Below are 12,152 nucleotides of genomic sequence, written 5' to 3'. Positions count from 1 at the left end.
TCAAGAATGAATTGAGTGGAAGGCTTTAAAGCTTTACTCCAAAAATAGTTCCTCAGAGGGACTTTCACTTAGCTTCACATTTGAACCAGTAGCTTTCCTGAATTAAAAACAAGTGGGACAAATTTTCATAAGAACACATGAATCTTGCCGGTTAGTAATTGGATTTTATGAGGAAGACATACTAGATTGTGCTGGAATGGGTGTCAAAACCTAGGATGGGTACAGTCCTTAAATTTGGCTGTGGGTCACGCAAGCTTGAGATTAGAAAAGGCAGAACCTAAGATGGAAAGAACGAATGAGAGAATGAATAACGTGGAAGTGCATAGTTTTCCTTGAATCCAACTTTAATTACCAGAGTAAGTTTCCTGATGTGATTGTTGAAGGACAAAAAGAACTCTGAAAGCTAGAAAAGGTATAATGAGAGGATAACCACAGAAGGACATAGTTAATATTGTATCTTTGGAGTAAGGGGGTTAGAGTGCCACGTACTTGTTGGTAATGCATTCCAAGTGGTAGTTTTATCACTCCCAAACCTACCAGTCACATTAGGTATGGATCAGATGTCTCAATTGATGGTTTTAGAAAATAAACTTTTTTTCTACTGTAGATATTTTATATCACATGAAACATAATACATTAGAGTATATTGCAAACATTTATGTGAATAATATCTATATTCTGTCAACTTTTTGAACAGAACATAAAATCATATAACATACATGTAAGTCTTCCTGCAGCACAGTGGTTCTTTTGTTGAAAGATATAAAGCTCAAATATTTGATCAGGAGCTATGGTTGAGTTATAGACTGGAGCTCAGAAATGGAAGAAAAGCAAAGGTGACATATATTGAGTGTTTGACACCTGCCAGAAATTGTGCTAGCTCATCTTCCTCGATGTAATCTTTCTCCCAATTTACCACCATGTACTGTGGGTGATGAATTTCAGCAAGCAACTATTGACAATTATGTTGGTGTAAAAAAGCAAAGAAGTAGAAAAACTGAAAGCCTATGAAAAAGGAAGAAAAGAAAGGAAGGGAAGGAAAAATGAATTTTCTTTGGGGAGGAGTTTTGTGATTCTTGTTTAATTATGCCCAGATACAAAGACAACTACAGGGATCAATTCCACACTTCCCATCAGAAACAGAAAACTTCCAACATGCAGTGATCTTCAAAGAGGCTCCAGAGACCCATTTATAAATTTCATCTCTCTCTGAGATGCATGTAGGTATGGCTTAGAGAGCTGGGTGAGGAGGTGTTTCTTACAAATGAGAATCTGACAATGATCTTACACATGGGCTACTTGCTATATCTGGCTTCAGGCTTTCCCAGAGAATTTATATTTGAAAATCTGATCTTCTGCTGTGGAACAAGAGAAATCCTCTTTCCTGCTAAAGGTTTAAATGGTGGAGTCTAAAATCTCATTCCGTAACTAGTCTCCAGATGGAAAAAACCATTTGATACATCTGATCTCTTCAAGTGGATCTTAAGAGAAGAGTGATTGGGCCAATATTTAAATGACATAGGAAGAATCTAATGTTATTATCTGGAGTTCCCAAATAATGAATAAATATAATAAGTTATTTTATATAAATATAAATAAGTATAATAAATATAAAAAAATTAATTAAACAGAGTCATATTGAACACTGGGGTTGAAGCTGGAGCCTTCAGGGATGAGTGTCTTACTGAGCCAACTCAGCATGTACAAGGCAGCCACACAGGACTAACAGCTGGCTATTCTAGAAGATAGATACAGCTGTAGCCTTCTTTGTACACGTAGCTAGCAGGTTACCAGGCAGGGAGATCTGGATCAAGAGTCCATGCCCAAATTCAAAACTCTATACTGCTCCTCTATTCTTACTGGTCATCCCATCACTCAGTAAATGCTAATTGTTGGAGTGAACAAATTCTGTCCTCAGCTCTATATATAACTTGCTGTGTCTTTGATTCTCAGGTGATAATATCATCGATTTAATGGTTTTGAAGACAAATGTGATATTATTTAATTAAATTAAGGAAATGCTGACAATGACTCTGAAAACTTTTATAATTAGAACTCTGGGCTACATATTGTCCTAGGAAAACAATGGAGAAAATGCTCTAGTCCTGCCATCAAAAAATTCAGTCTAGGAGATAGCAGAGAAATGGGACAAGTAATTCAAATATGAGCCTGAGTTTGGTAAGAGCTGCAACAAAGAAATAAACCATATGCAGGGGGTTATGGGGAGGAAGAAATGGGTTACAAATGGAAGCTTAGAGAAGTGCTATTTGAATTAGGCCCAATAAAATATATATGAAGTTCCATTTCTCTGCTTCCAAGTCCTCTTTCCCACAATGTTTTCAGATAATCTCTCACACAGAGATCGTATTTCACAATAATTCTCAAAACCTCCCTTATTGCATGAAGTACAGATAATTAATCCTAGCTTTCAAGGGCTTTCCTCATTAAACCAGTAAATCTCAACCTGAGAGCCTTCTTAGATTCATTGACCCCATTGCAGACAACTGAATCAGAAGATTCCCATGGATAACCAGAGTAACAAACCACAGATCCAGCCTCTGGGTTCTTCCCTAACCTCATGCACTCCCTTCTGTCTCCTTATGTCTCCCATGTGTACGTGAGTTCACACGTACACATATAGTAGGGCAGACATAACACAAAAAATGAGTGGAAAGTAGAGATAGGAGAAAGGGAGAGAAACAGGTACGAGTGAGTGAGTGTACGTGAATAAAACCAGAAGGAGAGAAAAGGACGACAAAGAGAAAAGCAATCAAGAGGAGAAAGATATGAAAGAGGATTCAGTGAAAGATTTGGTAAGATAGAAAATAAAGAAGAAAAGGAAAAAGAAGAAGCAAAGGACACAGAATGATACTGGGTGAAGAGGATAGAGACAGAAAAAAATACAAAAAGAAATACTTTTTTGTAGACACTTAGGTAGGAGTCGGTGATATTCATAGTAACATCTGAGAATTAAAGAAATTAAACAGAGACTGAGATAATTAAGTAGAGATAGAAATTTATAAGAAAAGAAATTTGAAAGGAAAATGTGAAAGAAGAAAATGTTAGGAATGAAAAAAGGGAGAAACAGAAAAGACTAGATGAGCATAGAAAGAGAAAAAAAAAATAGGTAAAGAAAGATGAACCAAGCATAGACAGACAGAAGGAACAAATATAAACAGAAAGAAAGAGGGAAAGAGTGCCAGGAGAAAAACAAGAAAGAGGTAGACATAGAAATAACAAGAAGAATGTGTCTGGGAAGAGAAAGCCGAAACAAGAAGAACATAGTAATAATTAAAAGGGAAAAAGAAAGAAAGAGATACGGAAATAGTGAGGCAAGAAGAAGGAGAAGAACTCAGCCAGTTTATCCAAGGTGAGGATGGCAACCATAAGAATGGTGTGGAGATGATGTTCCATGCCCTGGAGGTAGAGCTCTCGGCCAAGTAGCTGCTAGGGAGTGTATATGCCAAAGTGTCCCCAAAGTCAATCATCAAGGAATCCTCTATAGGAATTCATAAGGATGGTCTTGTAACATTCTGCCAGGAATGGTGGAAGGGCTTGCAACCACTATCACTGGCCTTTTCTTGCCTTATTTCTGACCTCTTTGAAATTGAGGGCTTAGACAGTTTACACCAAAGAGAGTGGTCACCAAGGGAGATTACATCTGGGGAAATGCAGAGGAGAGAAAGGGCTCTCTTCAACATGGTGTGAAGTCGACGTTAGAATTAGAACAGGGAGAACTTTCAAGCCTATGGCCATATGAGAATCCAAGCATCACACAGGCTATGGCTGGCATACTAATAGTGGGCTAGTTATATAAATGTGCAACTCCTGGGAGTGTAGGAAAGAAAATCCAGTAGTATGCCAAAATGACAAGTTTATGAAAGCTACTGAGTTAGAGAGAGTGTCATATCTATCATAGTCCATGAAGGAAGAAGCTTGCTTGACTGGCCCCCTCCGGTAGAATTGATTGTTGAGGTGATGTTGTAGCATCCTCCTCAGTATGTGTTCTCTACCTCCTCGGAAGAGCTCCTCTACATTCCTGAAATTCCTGTCTTTGTTATAGCCCCCCAAATATGTAGAATAATTAGTCTGGAAATTTTAAGTATTGGTTGTTTTTTTTTTCTTTCAGGCACCACATTTTTCCAGAATCTCTCCAAAGCACAAAACTTGCTGTTGAACCTTTCTCTTGAAAGGCTTTGGCAAATGCATATGAAACTAAAAACAGTAGCTTTCAAAGAAATTTTTCTCATGCCAGGCCATTTTGAGCTGAGCCCTCACACTCCTTGGTATCCGTACTTTCCCCTCTGTTTTTAAAAATACTCTAGAAATGCCTGAAAAGACTAGGGATCTGTAGCTGGTAAGCCCTGATTACTTAAAGCTATTGGCATGACACCATCAAGTTTTCCTGGTGATCAGATTGTCCACCCCAGAGAACTACCTGGGGGGTTTTCAAAGGCCATGCAACTGTATATCATTATGGGAAAACTTCCCAGATTTCTCAGTTAACTCTGTTTTCTGGGCTGAACTTTCCAGGATAGGCAATGTAGGGAGAAAAATCAGTAAAATCACTAGCCTCTGATCTCTTGTTCACATCATTACCATTATAATTCTCCAATTCAATTCTTTTAACATACAGAATCTGAGCACCTACTAGATGCAATAACTATGGGCATGTTTGGAAGGCAACAATAAATTCATTGATTCAACAAGTATTTGTGGAACACATATTATATGCCAAACTTTGTTCTAAGTGCTTGGGCTTCATGAGTGAATATCCTTTCATCTATGTACAAACATGGTCATGGAAAAGAAAGGAACTGTAGAGGTCGAATCCAGAAAGCAAAAGTATCTTCTATGACTCTTTGCATATCATGGCTTAATTTAAATCAGCTTTTACCTTGGTATTCCAGATTTCAGGTTACTTTTTTTACTGTTCATGTTCAATTAAAAAAAAAAAAAGTTATGTGGGTCTAGAATTCAGATAGAAACCTAATCGGTGGGACCACCTTTCAGGTTCTGTGTGAACACCTTCACAGATGCAGGGCTCACTATTTGTCTAAGAAAGTCACTTTACTCTTTGCTCAGTGCCTTAGTTTGGAAGCTTCAAGAAGCAGATACCAAGAAGGTAATAGACAGGTGTTATGAACTGAATCGCAAGTCCACAAAATTCATATGTTAAAGCCCTAAACCCTAATGTGACTGTATTTGGAGATAGGGCATTTGAAGAGGTAATTAAGGTTAAGTGAGGTCATAAGAGTGGGGCCCTAATCCAATACAACTGCTGTCCTTATAAGAGAAAGACACACCCGGGATGTACGCATACAGAGGAAAAACCGTATGAGGACAGCAAGAAGAACGCAGCCATCAGCAAGCCAAAGAAGAGAGAGGCCCTGGGAAAAACCAGACCTGCTGATACCTTTGGTCTTTGGACTTACAGCCTCCAGAACAATGAGTAAACAAATTTCTGTTGTTTAAGTCACCTGGTACGTGGTATTTTATTATGGCAGTCGTAGCAAACTAATACCACAGGCAAGAGATTTATTGGGAGAATCACCGGTGAAGGGAAAAGTGGGAGAGAGCAGGAATGAGTAGGGAGAATCCTCAAGTACCTGGTATGTCTGATACCTGTACAAGGAGAAAGGAAATAGGTTGATAGGAAGAGTCTCATATCTCAGTGCAGTTCTGAGGAAGTTTCAGCTAGGTCAATGAGGAATGCTTGGAAATATTGCCCCTCAGCAGAGTTCTGCATCAGGCAGGAGTGGCCTGGCAGAAATACTGTGACTGTGCTGAGTCATTGGTTGGGAGGAATCCCGGATGGATCCAGAGAGGTAACAACTTCAGCTATCAGTCAGCTGTGTTCCATGCAGCAGGGTCTCTTAAAAGTGGTCTAAGCTGCATGCTTTCATATCTGTCACAGTCAGCTTTCTTAGAAAGCTCTACAAAAAAAATCAGAATCTCCGTACTTAACAAGAAATGCTCCTCTATTACAGCCATAAATGAGTTAGGATTCTATTGGTTGCAAGCAGCAGGAATTCAGTTGGAACTAGCATAAGCAAAAAGAGAATTTTTGAAAGGTATTTGGTTAACTTATGGAATTTAAGGGATAAAAACTATTCCTGGGGGTTGGATTGCTGTAATGAACTAAGGAAGTTTCCTCACATTGTTTCTCATGGCTGTTTCTCTCTGACCAGCTACGGTTTGCCGTAATAATACATATTGGTTTCCTCAACTGTTCAGTTGGAACGTCATGGAATATGGCTGCCAACCATTTCTGAATTTACGTGTTCATGTCACATACAGGTCAGAGATAGCAGATCAATAATAATTTTTATTTTTCATCCTCAGTTCCAGAATTCCAAGGGAAATATTTGACTTGCCCAGCCTGGGTCAAGTATTCATTCTGAACCATCAAAAATGGTGGGAAGGCAACAACGGTGGACTTACATTAGATCAGTGGTTCTCAAACCTGGCTGTACAGTGAAATCACCTGCAGATCCTTAAAAATACTGACCACTTACTTCCCTTCCCCTCCCCCCCCCCCCCCCCCCCACCCTCAGGCTCCAACCTCCAGCCCAGGATTCTAATTTAATCAGTTTGGTATGCATCCTGGGCATGGAGAGTTTTAAAACTCTACAGGTGATTTTAAGGTACATCACGGAATGCATCGCCCATGAGGCAAGGTGGCTGGGAGGGGGGTGGGTGTGCAAGCAACTGCAAAGAAGGGGTCCTGGCTGCCACCTGTAGATGCCCACTATGAAATAAAGCTTTCTGTTGTTTCTAAGGAGTTTTCTTAAGTTATCCAGTAAAAGTTATATTTCTATAACCCGTTTTTAACTTATGTCTTATATTGCCATGTTTCTGATTTTATTAAAAACAAATACCAAAAAAAAATCCCTCTTCTACCATAAGAAAAGTAATTTACTCTATCTAGCATGTAATATATACACCTTATAAAAATAATAGTTGTGTAAAAAAACCCCTAACTTTACACTTTTCATACAGAAATAAAAGTCTGAAAGTGTGTATGCTTTTAAAACAAACCAAATTTTTGACATTACACTTACTCTAGCTGAGAACTCTTTTTTCTAGATTATCTTCCTCCATTGTGTAGGAAGTAACACTTTGGTAGTGGAATCTGCTGACACCAGCTCTTCTGTAGTTTCCATGCTCTGCTTGCCGTGGCTCCGAAGAAATGTTTTTTTGTTTTGTTTTGTTTTTAAAGATTTTATTTATTTAACAGAGAGAGACACAGCGAGAGAGGGAACACAAGCAGGGGGAGTGGGAGAGGGAGAAGCAGGCTTCCCACCGAGCAGGGAGCCTGACGCGGAACTCGATCCCAGGACCCTGGGATCATGACCTGAGCGGAAGGCAGACACTTAACTGACTGAGCCAGCCAGGTGCCCCCGAAGAAATGTTTTAAAACAACCCTTGTTGGATTGCAGTATCAGATTTTCTCTTGACTTTATCTTTATATTGCTTTGGAGAGTATTGGTAAAGCTTGTTTACATGATTGGTTCTTTTGTAAATTACCACACTTTCTGATTTTATTGTTCTATCCGGTAAAATACAAAGCTGATCTTAGAATAGAAGTAAGTATTTGGGTGTCTGAGACGGGTAGAGAGAAGTTGGGGGGAGGGGTTGAATGTGCCGACACTTAACCAGCTTTTCTAACAGGTCTGTTATAAAAGCCCCTGTCCTGGTATTTAGCAACACTTCATATTCCTGTCCTGCTTTACCCACACGTCTTCCTCTCCCCATACACACTAACAGGAATAATCAAAACTTGCTAAAGGGCATAAGATGCCTCTCCTGAAGAAAGGAGAACTTTCTTATTGCCCGAACTCAGAGCGCTGCTACCCTCAGTGAGTGAGGACTGAAAAGATTAGACTGGGGCCAAGGAAGAGCCGCTTAGCTCCAGCACTGCTTAAAGTAAAGGTGCTGGTGAACCGGCAAAGTGACTCCTCAGGGTAAGGGGACGCCTGATTGGTAGCAGTTTCACAACCAGTTTGCGAAATTCTCGAATATTCATACGTCAGCTCTTGCAAGTCTGTCTGAGCTGGCTCCAGCATATCAGTAGCAATAGTTTCTCAAAATGTGTTTCCAGTGTAGTCATCCCAAAGCAACACATTATTTACTGTATCAGTTTCGTGAGGCTGCTGTAACAAATGACCACAGACTTCGTGGCTTAAAATAACAGAAATTTATTCTCTCACAGTCTGGAGGCCAGAGTCAAGATCTGGCAGGGTCCTGCTTCCTCTGGGGGCTCTAGGAGAGACTCCATTCCTTACCTCTTCCAACTTCTGGTGGCTGTCGGCTTTCTTCGGTTTTCTTGGCTGGTGACCAAGTCACTCCATTTCTGTCTCCATCTTTATGCTGCCTTCCCCTCGGTGCGTCTCTTCTCTGTGCATCTGTCTGGTGCAGTGGCCCTTGCCTTTAAATTTCGGGCCCACCCAGATAATCCAGGGTGATCTCATCGCAAGATCTTTAACTTAATTACACCCAAAAAGTCTCTTTTTCCAAGAAAAGGAACACCTACAGTTTAAAGAATTAAGATGTAGGCATATCTTTTTTTGGTGGGGGGAACCATTCATCCCATGACACTTACTCTATGTCTAAAATTCATTTTGGATTGCTGTTAAAATTTAAGAGAACAGAGATAGAAAGTGAGAGGAATATTATGTTGTTATTGTTATGGATATGAATTCTGGAGCCAGACTATTTATTTTATTTTATTTTTTTTTAAGATTTATTTTATTTGTTTTAGAGAGAGAGAGCATGAGAAAGAGGGGCAGAAGGAGAGGGAGAGAGAATCTGAAGCAGACTCCACACTGAGCGTGGAGCCCTACGAGAGGCTGGACCCTGAGTCAAAACCAAGGGTCGGCCGCTTAACCAACTGTGCCACCCAGGTGCCCCTAGACTATTTAGTTTAAATATCAGTTACATAACTAAGTAGCTGTTAGTGCTAGGTTGTTTATTGTCTCTGTGCCTTTTTCCTCATCTGTAAAGTGAGATAATAGTACTTGGCTTATTGGGTTGATGTGAAGATTAAATTGTCCATAGTAAGTGATATGTGTTTGTTATTATTATTTTTATTATTGTTATTGTTAAATAGAGGAAAGTTGGCTGGATTCCCAAGATTCATTAAAATAATGGTCTTTATTAAAGGTTGAAAGTCTTATCTTCTACTTCGCAGGACCAGAAACTTGCCATGTGGAAGTCCACAAACTAGGCTTGAAGAAGTGATGCCTAAAGATCCAACTTCATTCATTGATACATTCCAATTTTTTCTCAGGCCTGTCTTAAAAATGGTAACAGGCTGCTTTGTTTTCCTGGTTCCATTTTTGCATCAGATGAGAGACTGTATACCTTTTACTTGATCAAAACCGTGGGACTTAACTGTGTCCCTTTCTCCAACAGTGCCAGATTCAGGAAAAAGCAAAATTTGAAAACCTTGAAAGATGCATTTATACTATATGCTTTCACCATCACAGTTTTAATCACTACCACTAGAACATTCATTCAGATTCATAATGGTGCAAAAGCAGAGATGCTAATCCACTAAGCACTCATGTTAATGTTCATTTAATTAAAAAAATAGATTCTGACTCTCTTGTAAATTATGGGAGGGGGAAGGTAAGAAATCTAAACTATAATTAACTCGCATAATTCATTTAGATGCATTTCCTCTGAAAGTATTAAAATGTCTTTGTTGCTTCCTCTAGGAATTACTTAAACCATTGATATATTATGGTTTTTCTATATAATTTTCAGATAGCTAATTTTATGGTTTAGAAAGTAAAAAAAGAAAGCCTCTAGAATTTCATTTTCAAATCGACCCTCATTTGTTGACCAGAGAGATTTGTTCAAATAAAAATTATTTTACATGATGTAGCCAGTTATATAGGCAGTTATTATTTAATGCTCTGTTCTGCTTTTTAATTTTTAAAACCCCTTTTCTTTCTTTTTTTTTTTTTAAAAAAAAAAACAAGCTCTGGCCAGTTTTATTAAAGAAAAATTTTGCATGATTTGCTTTTCACCAGTGTGTTCTGGCATGCTTCAAATGATATCAGAATCCCTGGATCAATGATAGCTAGTGTGCGCACTGCAGTATTTCTCACACGTTCGCTGGGCCCAGTTCAGTATCATTGCCACTGTAATGATGGACACCAGTTTTGGTCAACAGGGGGCAGTGTTCTATTTCAGATTTCCTCAAGCTGGGCAGTTGGCGAGGATGACCAGTTTCGCTTTGCTTTATCTGATCATTTTCAGGGTCTGCTTGTACCCCAGCACATACTTTTCACTTTTCATAACACGTTGGAACCTAGAGTTGATTGACTCCAATGACTCTTTTGACTTTTTTGTGGCCTCCATATTGCTGCCTTAGGTGTGGGATGGCCCCAACCAAGAGCAGCCACCAAGGTGGCTGGGAGCGAGAAAGGGTAAAATCCCTTTTATTAAAAAATAAGTACAAGACCTCTTTGGCGTGGGCAAAATGGGAGATACTAAATAATTCAAATAATTAGTAAGAACAAAATCAGTTTTAATTAACAAAGCTGTGTTCCTGACTAGAAACTAGAAAGTACCAGACTATCAGATCCAGAAAAATGGCCTCATGACCATGGTGAGGTAAAGTCAGGAAAAGAATATATATTTCAAAATCATTCTAAGGATTCCCTATTACTCTACATATGGCACTACTCAGTAATACCTCAAGCTGAAAAGATATCTAGCTCCATCAATTGCATGATAAAATGTACTATATAAAAGTGTATCTTAGGACTGAGAAAACCAGCTCAAAATATTTATTATGAATTGTCCAAATTCAATACTATGATTAGATGTCTTTCATTTTTGTTCTTCATAACTTAGATTTTAAAGTAGCCCTTTGCATCCACTTTCTGTCCACTTATGCTTTCAGTTTAGTACATAAGTAAAACCCGTGGCAACTAGGGACAAAATGACAAGTTGCTGTATGTCCTCAGTAGCTTTCTCTGATGCCTACCTTTTTCCTCACCTGCAAAATTCTCCAGTCAAAGGGCTAAGAGTAAATCCTCATTATAGACAGAAGAGATGAGTCTGGTTAAGCTCATTAAAAAAAAAACCAAAAAAACAGACTCCTTCCCTGGTCACTAATTGCTTTGTTTTGTATTTAAGTTCTCTGCAAAGTTTCCAAGGTCCTTCATCATCTTATCTCCATCCTCCTGTCTCCAGCCATTATCTCTGCCTCATCAGGTCAGTGACTGCGGCTCTTGATAGGTCCCTTTTAATCCCTTTGTCTTCATCCTTTCGCTTTTTCATTCCACTGACAAAGCCCCCCCCCCTACTTTTCTTCAGACTATCTCAAATGCATCCATCCATTCTCCCTTGTAGCACTGAGTCACATTTACCTACTTCCATATACTCTGATTATTTACAATGTGTCCTTTTGTACACTGTAATTTGTATGAAATGAGGGGCATTATCTGTGCCCTAGTGCCTGGCATTTGCTAAGTAATATATATTTGTTAAATAAATAGATTCTTTTGTTGATACGTATTTGCTTTACTTCCTCTCCAATTTGCAATAAGTTTGTAAACATTTACACACCTGGAAAATACCCACTGTTGTTTTTGAATCCACAGATGCCTTTGGACTACCTCTCTGCTTCCTAAAATACCAATGACTTCATGGATACCTGAGAAATCGAGTTCATGAAAATCATAAGACACTAGTGAAGGTCAAATGGAGATCAAGCAATAAGGTGGAAAAGAACGAGGCATGGGAATTTTAGCATTTCTTTAGCACACGGAGATGAACGATGTTACTGTTACGCTTCACCTATTATCTCATCTAAAACAAAGTATCGTGATAATGAAGTCTTTTGGAGCTGAGTATTTATGGCAGAACATTTGCAGGATATAAAGGGAAACATTGAAGGCTTCTGTGTTTCTGTTCTGTCTATAAAGAAGCCAGAAAGAGCCATTTCTATGCAAGCCCACACCAGATGATTTAGGGCAAAAGGCATTGTACTCTAAAGAGAGATTATCTTGTAAGGAAGATATTGACATGCAAAGATGCATCCTATTTTCCTCCTCATTCTTGGAATTTCATGTCCCAGGCAAAACAGATGACTCATATTACTATAGAACAGCCCACATCCACAAATCTTGCCA

This window comes from Phoca vitulina, unplaced genomic scaffold (genome assembly GCF_004348235.1).
Source record: "Phoca vitulina isolate PV1807 unplaced genomic scaffold, GSC_HSeal_1.0 scaffold8, whole genome shotgun sequence".
NCBI lineage: Eukaryota > Metazoa > Chordata > Mammalia > Carnivora > Phocidae > Phoca > Phoca vitulina.
The sequence above is the reverse complement of the archived record's forward strand: the minus strand, read 5'-3'. Positions refer to the sequence as shown.